The 12,173-nt window shown below is 43.2% G+C and overlaps 1 protein-coding gene across 2 annotated transcripts in view; it reads left to right on the plus strand.

The window, feature by feature from the left end:
• Positions 1–577: 577 nt before the first annotated feature.
• INO80 (INO80 complex ATPase subunit) overlaps positions 578–12,173 on the plus strand; it is a 133,092-nt gene continuing 121,496 nt past the window's right edge. For both annotated transcript variants that reach the window (XM_032621626.1, XM_032621627.1), the window contains exon 1: positions 578–1,151. The gene's annotated coding sequence lies outside the window, so the exon portion shown is untranslated. The remainder of the gene's footprint in view (positions 1,152–12,173) is intronic.

Here is a 12,173-nt window from a genome sequence, read left to right on the forward strand (position 1 = left end):
TCATCACAGATGCTGGTAATTGAATTGCATTAACTTTAGTAAATGTGGGTAGTAGGGGGCGCAAACTATGGAGTTGGTACAGACAAGTCAAATTATTCTCTTTTCAGAGGTTCACTGGGTGAGTGATAGAATAGGGAGGCATTTCTGATGAGAGGTCTGTGTGTTCACAAGTACTTGAATCCTAAAGCCTTCACCTTGGCGCCTTGCACAAATATGCCACAGCATCGCAGTCTTGGTCGCTGAGCCTAAAGTGGAGCCCCAAACTACTGTTACGAGAGGTTCTACGGAGCATGCACTTCCCCACAGTACACAACCCCACCCAAAGGGGCCAAAAACAGGATAAAATATCACAGCCGAGCCTATACTTTCCCTCAAGTGAACTCAGCAGTGTTTGGTAGCCCCTAACAAACTAATCACGAGCAACCCCCAACCTCCTGCCTGAGGGAACGAATATTCCCAGGATCCCGGGCCGTTTCGACTGACGTTACTTCCGGGAAAAGTAACCTTTCTTTGGCGGTTGCAGACCTGGAGAGGTCTCGCGACATTTGCTCCCGCGAGATCTGCTTGCTCACTCTAGCGGTGACATCCTCCTCCTCCTCCCCGCCGCCTTTCGGCAATCTTCGGCAGTCCCAGCCCCGACCAATCTGCACTCAGATGGCATGGATCAGGATCTCCCCCCGAACTCCGGTCCGCGCGGGGCGTCAGGCTGTAGCGGCGGGGTGCGAGCTGCACGAGGCCGACCGCAGCTGCACTGCGGACGGCCACGGGCTGGCGACGAGCAGTGAGCGTGGGCGGGGCAGGGGTAAGCCCGCTGAGTAGCGGCTCGATTGTTCTGGCCTGGCTATGGCGCCTCTCCTCCCCCCCGCCATGGCTCCCCGTGTCCCTGCTCCGCTCCTCTCAGTGAGTGAAAGTGGCCGCCGCCGCCGCCGGCCCAGCGCCCGCAGCCGCCTCAGCGCCGCCGCCATCTTGGGGTCCCAGGAGCCGCCGAGGGAGCGAGCTAGGAGCGTCCACGCCCAACGCAGTCACCGTCCCACGGCCTCAGAGAGCGAACCGCGGCTCCATCGTTGGCGGGGCGACCCCCCCCTCCGGACCCCGCCCGCACCCCGCCCCCCCTCCGCCGCCGCCGCGGCGGCGGGGCCCGGCGGCCCGAGGTGAGGCGACTAGACGTGGGCGGGCAAACGGAGGGGGGGCGTTGTGTAGGACCCGTTGCGCCCCTCTCTGTGGGCGACGACTGGGCCGCGTCTTAAAGGGGCCGTCGCCCCCGGCCCTTGGATTTGTTGGGGTTAGTAGGGAGGATGGGTGTGGACACTCCCCGAAGGCTTGGGACCTCAGAGACCTGGGCCTCGTCCTTCCCCTCTCCTACCTCTGGAGACCCAGGGTCACGCGGTGACCTCAGACAGCTGAGGAAGCCCGTGGGGCGCCCACACGTGGGGAGTGTGTTAGACCAGGTGCACGTGGGACCCGGTGGGGCGGTGTCGGGCTAACACGTGTGTGGGTTTGGGATGGGGAGGGGCAGGGCGGGGGCTGGTTGGGCTCGAGTGGGAACCTGGTGAGGGTTGCTGTATCTGTCCTTTTAAACAAATGAACTAAAGGGCTTGATAGTGTGTCAATTTATGGTGAGCAAGTTGGGATCTGGGTGAATGGTGCATGCTGCTTGTAGGTATTGGGTGGGGGCAGCCTAACACGTGCACAGACTTAGGAGTGTGTAGGTGTCACCCCTTCTAGTGTTTTTGGCTCTTGTAGGGCGTCTAGGCAAATGTCATCCAGTTTGACGTTCCTTCTTGAGCTTGCTGTTGAAAACTACTTCCGTAAGTGGAAGCCCCCTACAGTTTAGGAGTGGGAGATTCTAAGAAGGCACTCACTATTTTAGTTTAACGGCCAACTGTGCCGAATTCTTCGATTCGAACACTGTCTAGTTTTATGTTCGCGTACTTGTTGGTAGAATGGGAGAAAAAATAGGAGGTTGATTTTGCTAACATCACAGGTAACCAACTTACTTTTCTAGTCGATGACTTTCATAATTTCCTTTCCCAAGGAAATTTTCACTGTGGTTTACAAGTGGTGGCTTTTTGTTATTTATCTTTAAAGTAACACCTTTATTGAAGTATAATTCACATACCAAAAAGCTCAGCCTTTTAAAGTGTACAGTTCCATGATTTTTAGTATACTGATAGATTTGTAGGGCTGTCAGTGCTCTGTAACATCACTCCAAAAAGAAGGCCCCCTTAGCAGTTACTCCCCACTTCCCTTCCCCCAGCCCCTAGCAACCACTAGTCTCTTTTCTGTCTTTGTAGATTTGCCTATTCTGGATCTTTCGTATAAACAGAATCATACAATATGTGTCCTTTTGTGGCTGTCTTCTTTCACTTAACCATGTGTTCAAGGCTCATCCATGCTGTAGCATGTATCAGCACTTCGTTCCTTTTTATTGCCAAATAGTATTCCGACTCTGGTTGTGTTTTATGCTTGAAATTCTCAAGCTCTTCCTATAAAACATTAAGTTGAGATTATTATATATGGTAAACGTTGCATACTTACCAGATTCTAAAATGAATTTGTATTTTTAAGGATTAAATTCCATTATTTTAGTTTACTATGTTCTTTTCCTCTACATTTTGTTTCAGAAGAATCAGAATCAATTTTTAAAGGTCTGTGGTTTTTTTTTTTTTTTTTGCGGTACGCGGGTCTCTCACTGTTGCGGAGCACAGGCTCCGGACGCGCAGGCTCAGCCGCTCCGCGGCATGTGGGATCTTCCCAGACCAGGGCACGAACCCGTGTCCCCTGCATCGGCAGGCAGACTCTGAACCACTGCGCCACCAGGGAAGCCCAGGTCTGTGTTTTTTAATAGGAAATAACTAACTGTAAAGAGCACAAATATTAGAAAGTTTATGACTAATAAAAACGTTTTGAGTACATCAAGGTGGAAATGTGATTAAGTCTCAGCAACAGACCATAAACTATGGTGTTACAGCTTCACTTAGTGAAAGTTTGTCATAGTACTACCAAGGGAAGATATCATAATAGCCTTTGCTGTTAACTTGTGTAGACATAGGACTAGGGAAGTACTAATAGACATCTTTTCTGCCCACAATGTTAAAACTGGCTTGGAGATTTAACATGTCAACATAAAAGTTCACACAAAATACAAACGCTGGGATGCAGTGAATTTTAGAGTGGACAGAATGGGATAAGGTTAATAGGAACCTTTGTGAAGGAAAATAAGTGAAGTTGATGACAAGTTTTGTTTGTTTGTTTGCAATACGCGGGCCTCTCACTGTTGTGGCCTCTCCCGTTGCGGAGCACAGGCTCCGGATGCGCAGGCTCAGCGGCCATGGCTCACGGTCGCAGCCGCTCCGCGGCATGTGGGATCTTCCCGGACCGGGGCACGAACCTGTGTCCCCTGCATTGGCAGGCGGACTCTCAACCACTGGGCCACCAGGGAAGCCCGATGACAAGTTTTAAAGTTGCATCTTAAGCATAAGGATTTTGATACGATAGGCTGTAGCTTGCAGAAGATAAGAGCTTATTTGTTAATACTTACTAAACACCTTAAATGGGCACTGATCCTAGTCATGAGGGCCTCTGTTCTACCTAATACCATCACCTTGGAGGTTAGGATTTCAATACATGAGTTGGGGAGGTGGGGGGACACAAACATTTGGACCATAGCTGTACATTAAGTCAAATTCATTTGTACAAGCACTGGATTCACTTGCTAATCATAATACAGTAGGTTTGCTTAGGGTTGAAAAGTTGGTCACAAAGAAGTTTAATGCCTGGGTTTAATAAGTACATAAGAGAGATTTCCATGTGTGTTAGGTTAGAAGTAGGAGATCAGTAATAGCAAATGTAATTGACAAATTAGATATGAAAAAATCACTGGGTCTAAATGATATCCTTTTTGCTGCACCATGCAGCTTGTGGGATTTTAGTTCCCTAACCAGGGATTGAACCTGCACCCTTGGCAGGCAAAGCGCAGAGTCCTAACCACTGGAGCACCAGGGAATTCCCCATATTTTATTTATTTATTTATTTATTTTGCGGTACGTGGGCCTCTCGCTGTTGTGGCCTCTCCCGTTGCGGAGCACAGGCTCCGGACGCGCAGGCTCAGTGGCCGTGGCTCACGGGCCCAGCCGCTCCGCGGCATGTGGGATCTTCCCAGACCGGGGCACGAACCTGTGTCCCCTGCATCGGCAGGCAGACTCTCAACCACTGCGCCACCAGGGAAGCCCAGGAATTCCCCATATTTTTAACAAACTAGAGGACAATGAGTAAACTGTGTGACATGCCTTTGTAAACCTTTGTTACCAAGGATTGACAGATTGTGTGATGGTCTCTGGAGTAGCATTCTTACATTATTTATGTGCCCTAAACTCCTTTGTAGTCTAAAGAAACCTGTGAACCCCTTTTCATAAAAAGAATATGGCTTTTTAACTGTGTGAAATGTAGTTCACATTAAAAAAAATTTATGATGTAAGAAATTTGCTTTTTATTACTAAATAACAACTAGTGATAGTCCTGCTAGTACTGCTGTGGTATGCTACCTACATTCAGAATTGAAGGAAATGTTAGTTTCAATTATAGGTTAGTGAAAATAAGGATGTAAGTTTTTTTCCATCCAAATTCTTGGACCCCAGTTTAAAGAGCCTTTGCCCTGGAGAGTCCCGGACACATAGCTATGTCATTTCATATGCAGCAAACCAGGGGTTTCCGTAAGAAGTAGTAGGATTATTGGCTTAAATTCACGTTCACATGAACAGGACTTCTTAGGGGAAGAGCAAGTGATAATCTAGTTGAAGAGAAACTTGGTAGTGTAATAGAAAGAGATTGGTCTTGGACTTCAAAAGACTTGAGTTAGAGTCCCGCTTAGCACTGGGTAAGTCAATGAACTTTTTTTTTTTTTAAACAAATTTATTTATTTTATTTATTTATTTTTGGCTGCGTTGGGTCTTTGTTGCTGCACGCCAGCTTCCTCTAGTTGTGGTGAGCAGGGGCTTCTTTTGTTGCAGAGCATGGGCTCTAGGCGTGTGGGCTTCAGTAGTTGCAGCACATGGGCTCTGGAGCGCAGGCTCAGTAGTTGTGGCGCATGGGCTTAGTTGCTCCGTGGCATGTGGGAGCTTCCCGGACCAGGGATTGAACCTGTGTCCCCTGCATTGGCAGGCGGATTCTTAACCACTGCGCCACCAGGGAAGCCCTCAGTGAACTTTTTTGAGTTTCAGTTCTCCTTATGTGAGAATTTCACTTCTGAGATTAAATGACATCAACTATAAGACAGCATATTGAGGAATGTTAGTTTATTTTCATCTTTGAAGAACATATCAAATCTTTGACATACGTTTAGTTTTTTTTTTTTTTTTTTTTTTTTGCAGTATGCGGGCCTCTCACTGTTGTGGCCTCTCCCGTTGCGGGGCACAGGCTCCGGACGCGCAGGCCCAGCGGCCATGGCTCACGGGCCCAGCCGCTCCGCGGCATGTGGGATCCTCCCGGTCCGGGGCACGAACCCGCGTCCCCTGCATCAGCAGGCGGACTCTCAACCACTGCGCCACCAGGGAAGCCCATACGTTTAGTTTTGATTTGGAAGAGGGGAAACTTACACTAGGAAAGAACAACATGTATGTCATATAGGGTTTTCTCAGAGTATTCATGTATAGTGTTCAAGTTTTTGTAATGATACTAAAATTATTCATATTTCTTGCAAATATGAACAAGTAAGCTGCCTCTGGTTTTGCATGTGACAGCTGCCTTTTCTGGGCAAGAAGTTAGTAGCTGGGTAGGATAAACTGTGGGTAAATCTTTCATTCCTTGTGCATGAACAGAAAAATGGCTAGTGAACATCAATGTGGTAAAAAGCATACTAGGCCAAGTGGTCAGTTTATCGCTGAGACCGTTGCCTGAATATTACCAGAAAGTCCATCAAAATGTTAGTCACTCCTGAGAGAGGTATGAAAAATAAAATTTAGAAATGGGCTGTGTTATCCTGGTAGGAAACCACAGTACATCCACTCTTAGACTATTAAATTATTGCACCTCAGTGAAGAACAAATTAAGCAGGGGGGAGGTTTCCAGTATAAATGATGAAGGCAACGGTGATGCTTTCATATGAAGATAAAGAAATTTGACTCCGCAGTGGAGTGATGAAGACTGAGATGGACTATGATTAAATTGTATTAAATTAGGAAAAACGTGAAGAATAATCTGAAAATTAGAATTAGCTTGAAAGATGAATATTGTTTGACAGGTGTGTAATGAGTGGTTTGTTTATGAAACTTAATAGCACAGAAAGTGGTTAGAGCTCAAGAACAGACCAGACCCAATTTAAAGGTTACAAAGCCAGAGACTTTTTTCCAGCCCTAGTTCATTTCAGGTCAACAAACCATTTAATGATACTTGAACCTAATGGTTTATGAAACTCCTTATTCTCTTCATTCATTCACTCAATAAATATTTATTGAACACATAGTGAATGCTCTTTGATCTCCCAACAGTGATTTGTTGAGCATCTGCCACACTCAAGGGACTGTGGTAGACTCTGTGAGGGGTGTACAAATGAGTTAAACCAGTTGTATGTATATGTATGGAGAGTACAGAGTTGCTCTGCAAAGAGAAACAGAATTATGCAAACTCTAAGTGCCATAGAGAAATATAAACCTAAATGTTTCTCTTGAAGTGCTGATATAAATTACACTAGTACTTAGTTTTGTTTGTTTTTTTAAAATATATTGAGAGATTCTTTTCATTTGTTTAAAGGCCCTAATCTGCCTTGTTAACAGAAGCATTGTAATCCAGTGGCCTTTTAGTGTAGCCAGACCCCTTCTAGGTTCTAGAGCCAGATGACCCGGGTTTGAATTTTAGCTCTTCCTCTTATTAATTGTGTGGCTTCTGGAGAGCTGTTTAAGCCTCAGTTTATTCATCTGTTAATTTAAGATAATAGTAATACCTGCTTCATAGAGGCCTGAAAATGCTTAGAATGGTACCTGGCACATAGTGCTCTCAACAAGTGTTAGCTATAATTATAAGTACTATTTTGTTTTGACAGTTTGATCTAGAGTTTTAGTTTGTAAAGTATTGAAATCAGAACCTTTTTATTATGAGTAGAAAATAAATCATTTTTTAGATAACGCAGGTAAAAATACATCAATAAAGAAACTCATTATAATGCATTAACCTTTGTGTTTATGTAATAGATAGAAATGTCTCTCTATTTAAGGTTATAACTCAAAGAGGTGATGGTTTACAACATTAAACTTTTTAGTTCAGGGTTTAAATATTTCTGTCCAGGTTGTCATTCTAATGTTAGTAATAGTTTGCCTTTTTTAGAATCATTCTTAGAATATACTAGTAAACCAGACTCTGCAGCAGGGCTTGCGAAAAGTTTTCTATAAAGGGTCAAATAATAAATCTTAGGCTTTGCTGGTCATGCCTTCTCTGTTGCAGCTACTCAACTCTGCCATTGTATTGCAAAAGCAGCCATAGTCAATATGTAAATGAATGAGTCTGGCTGTGTTCCAATAAAACTCTATGGGTACTGAAATTTTAATTTCATATAATTTTCATATGTCCTGAAATATGTTTTTTTTCCAATTATTTCTTAGCTGTCAGGATTTATAAAAATGGGCAGCAGGCTGGATTTGACATGCCGGCCATACTCTGCCAACTCTTTTTTTTTTTTTTGCGGTACGAGGGCCTCTCACTGTTGTCACCTCTCTCATTGCGGAGCACAGGCTCCAGACGCGCAGGCTCTGCGGCCATGGCTCAGGGGCCTAGCCGCTCCGTGGCATGTGGGATCTTCCCGGACTGGGGCACGAACCCGTGTTCCCTGCATCGGCAGACGAACTCTCAACCACTGCGCCACCAGGGAAGCCCACTCTGCCAACTCTTGCTCTACAGTCTTGGCTCTGCAACTCCCTGACTAGGTGATCTTGTGCTAGTTAATATTATTAAGCCTTTAATTCCATCTTTTAAATAGGGATAATACATAATAGTGTTTACTTTATATATAGAGTTGTTGGAATAACTGAGATAATCCATGTGAAGTGCTTAGCACCATCCCTGACACAAAGTAAGTGTTTAATAAATGCTATAAATTATTACTATCTAGTTGAATCCCCCTCATTTTACAGTGAGGCTCTTGGGACTCTGAAAGGATAACTGTTAGTCCTAAAGTCTGTTTGTGGCTTGTCAATAGCATTAAACGTATAGCTCTTCAGCTTCTCTTTCTACCCAACCATGCTGCTTCCATAGAGGATTGTAATACCATTTAATTAAATTAAAATGCTGCTTGATAAAACTATTCAATTGGATATAGTAGTGGTGGATGGATGACATTATGCATTTGCCAAACTCATAGGGCTTTATAGCACAAAGAGTAAAGTTTAATGTGTCCAAATTAAGGGAAAATCATTTAGGAGGTTGAAGGATTCCAGGAAGGAATGCAGATTGTGACAAGAGAATCTAATGGTATTACAAATGTATGAAACAACCTTACTAAAATGGGGAGGAAGGGAGTCCTGACCTGAGTAACCTTGGAGATGAGTGGAATCTAAGACAAGGAACTGCACATGAGCACTGCAGTCTAATTCATAAAATTGTATTCTATGGGATTGCCACTTAATTCTGATACTGAAATACATATATACCACAATTGAAAAATTAAGTAAATGGATGGCTGGAGACAGGCTTCTCACTGTTAGAGTGAGAATTTACAGATAAGCAAGGGGAGGAGGCTACAGTGTTCCTTGTGGTGATGGATTAGAGTTGGAGACATCAGTATGAAACCGTGTTTAGCTTAATACAGACACAGATGGTTGCATATTGAAACATTTATAGACATGTACATACATGGGTTTATATACACACAGGTGTATTGCTGTACTCTGTCAGCTGAGAAGGTTAAAAGAAATCCAGGAGCATACCTAGTACCCAAATCTTGTTTTCTAATACCATTATCCAATAGAAGGAGCTAGAGCTCCTTGGAGAAATAGCTAATTGTAGGTTTGGGACAGGAAATACACAAGATGAGCCCGGAGCATCTTGTGCCAGAAGGTAAGGAAGTGCTCCAGCTACTACTACTACCACCACAACTCCACATTGAAGAGGATATGTCAGAGGAGCACAGGGGCCAACTGAAAGAGCTCCCAGTGGCCCAAACTGGAACGATTTGAGCAGCAAAATGAACAAAGCATCATTGAATTATAACCCATAAAATAAAATCGATATTTATGAATCTGTGTTGGTCTAAATAAATGATTGAATAAATGAATATACTGCTTGTAATATACTTCATCAGCATGGCTTTTTATGCCCTGGGAGCCTCTGGCTTGTGGGAGGTCCTTCAGATTAAATATTGGAGTAGTTAAGTATGTGGGACTTTGGAGTCAGACTTCTTGGATTCCGATCCTGGCTTTGTCACTTTCGGCTGTGTGACCTTTGGGGGGACCTTAAGCTTAACTTTTTTGTCTGTAAAATAGGGGTTATAATAGTATCTATGTCATAAAAGCATAAAATATATGAACGTATATATGAAGTGTATATGCAAATAAAATATTCTGGCATGTGGCTCGCAATAGAAAGTGTGTACATAGTCTCCTTATTACAGTTGCATTTGATACAACAAAATCAAAAATTTGGATTCCCAGTTGGAATACTTTGTGATAAAGTCCCCCCACCCCCAGGCTTCTTGAATAGTGGAAAAAGTGTTTATTGAATGCCTAGTTTGATGTAAACATACCTGCCTTGTTCACATTAACTGTGTATATTATATAGTGAAGACAATGAGAGTAATTATATATGGTGTTAATAAAATCATCACATGCCTAAGTGACCAAAATATCTGACAATTGAAAAGCAAGCTCTATTTAGTGTACAATTCAACTCATGCTTATTTACAGATGCTTCATCCCCAGGATGAATTACCTGAACCCTGATTTCTCAGACTTCCTATGAAGAACACAGTTTTAGACAACTTCTTCTGTTACCACCCACGCTAGTTAGTGTCTTCACTGCAAGAATGAAAACTGACTTTTAGTATAGGAAAACTAAATAGAAAAGTGAATTTTGTAATATTGGCTGTTTATGAATGTCTCTTAGTTTTTATTCTAAATAATAAACTCTCACCATCACTTTTGTAATAGTGGACAGTTAACTATATGGAACTGATAACTAAATGAGCGCAGCTCTTTGTGTGAATCTGTATTTTCACAAATATCTATCAAATAAGCTAATGTTAACTTCACTGAGGAATGAACTGATTTACTCAAGATTTTTGGGCTGTGGATTCAGTCCTTTAGTTTCTCTTTTACAGGAGCATATTTTTCTCAGCTATCTCATTCCCTCAAAAAGGTAAGTGTTTTCATGCGTTTAGCTGTACAAGTTGTTGAAGTCACTGATTCTTCAGTAAGAGGGATCTTTAGCAGTGTTTTCAAATTTTTAATTTGATAAATTGTTATTAATTCAGATTGGGTGCTATTCACCAGAAGAGTTATGAAATATACTAGGGACCTCTAACATAGCCTAACTTAAAACAAGTTTTAAAAAAAAAATTATCATGTGAAAGGTCCACTGGCTACCTCAGGAAACATTTCCTCCTTTATATATATATATATATATATATATTTTTTTTTTTTTTTTTTTTTTTTTTTTTTTTTGGCAGTACGCGGGCCTCTCAGTTGTGGCCTCTCCCGTTGCGGAGCACAGGCTCCAGACGCGCAGGCTCAGCAGCTATGGCTCATGGGCCCAGCCGCTCCACAGCATGTGGGATCTTCCCAGACCAGGGCACAAACCCGTGTCCCCTGCATCGGCAGGCGGACTCTCAACCACTGCGCCACCAGGGAAGCCCTCTTTTATATTTTTTGATTTAATAATATTTACACCCTAGATGCTTAATTAATGGAGATTAAACTTGATGCTGTGTCTGTGGTGTATACTACAGAACTCCCTGGAGGCAGTTGTGCTAGTAAGCTATTTCTTTTATTATTCTGATAAAAAGTAATTTGTTCTCCATCTTGGTGAAGATACTCTTCTAGGAAGTTGAAAGTGTTCTTACCTAGAAGAAAGCAAATGCATTGTAGTTGATTTTTTGTTGTTGTCATCCTTGGAAACATTTCATTTGGTATGTATTCTGATTTCAGTGAGGAAAGAAAAGTAGGGAAGGGAAAATGTGGATAAGCACTTTTTTCTTTCTCACAATGTACCTATGAGGTAAGCCAAAATATCTTCTCTTTGCCATTTTAGAACTCACTGAAAGGGCCATCCTTTTTTAGCCGGGAGTTCTTCATTCCATTTAAAATGCAGGTGTAGGGACTTCCCTGGCAGTCCAGTGGTTAGGACTCTGCTTCACTGCTGTGGCCGAGTTCAATCCCTGGTTGGGAAACTCAGATCCTGCAAGCCGTGCAGTGCGGCCAAAAAAATGCAGATGTAATTTTTGTCTCTGAAAACTTTGTTCTTGGGCTTCCTTGGTGGCACAGTAGTTAAGAATCCGCCTGCCAATGTAGGGGACACGGGTTCAAGCCCTGGTCCAGGAAGATCTCACATGCTGCGGAGCAACTAAGCCCGTGCCCCACAACTACTGAGCCTGCGCTCTAGAGCCCGCGTGCCACAACTACTGAAGCCTGTGTGCCTAGAGCCCGTGCTCCACAACAAGAGAAGCCACTGCAATGAGAAGCCCGCGCACCTCAACAAAGAGTAGCCCCCACTCGCCACAACTAGAGAAACTACTCACACAGCAATGAAGACCCAACATGGCCAAATATAAATAAATAAATAAATTTTAAAAGAAGAAAAAAAACTTTGTGCTTTGGGGAACTCTGGGCTTATTGTACCTATGCTCTTACAGTAAGGAACCGTTCCTTTGGTTGAGGAGGTGGTTTCTGGCCTCCAAGTTGAGGGCTCTATCAGCCTATGCTCTTTGAAGGCAAGGTTTTCCCTCCTGCTGTTTAGTTCAGTTCTTATACACAGTAGCTTCTTTAGCTTCTTAGAGAATATGGATGGTTTGAATGGAAAGTTTAGGTTCAGCTAGAATATTTAAAGAGTGCTTAATGATTTATTTACCTCTTTCCACATGTAGGGTGACCAAAAGTTTATTGTTCTAACAGTAATGTGCTCAAACAAAACGTGGATACTTTTGGAAGTGAGAAGAGAGAGACTATTAGTAATTATGTTTCAGACAACAGGCATAA

This window comes from Phocoena sinus, chromosome 2 (genome assembly GCF_008692025.1).
Source record: "Phocoena sinus isolate mPhoSin1 chromosome 2, mPhoSin1.pri, whole genome shotgun sequence".
NCBI lineage: Eukaryota > Metazoa > Chordata > Mammalia > Artiodactyla > Phocoenidae > Phocoena > Phocoena sinus.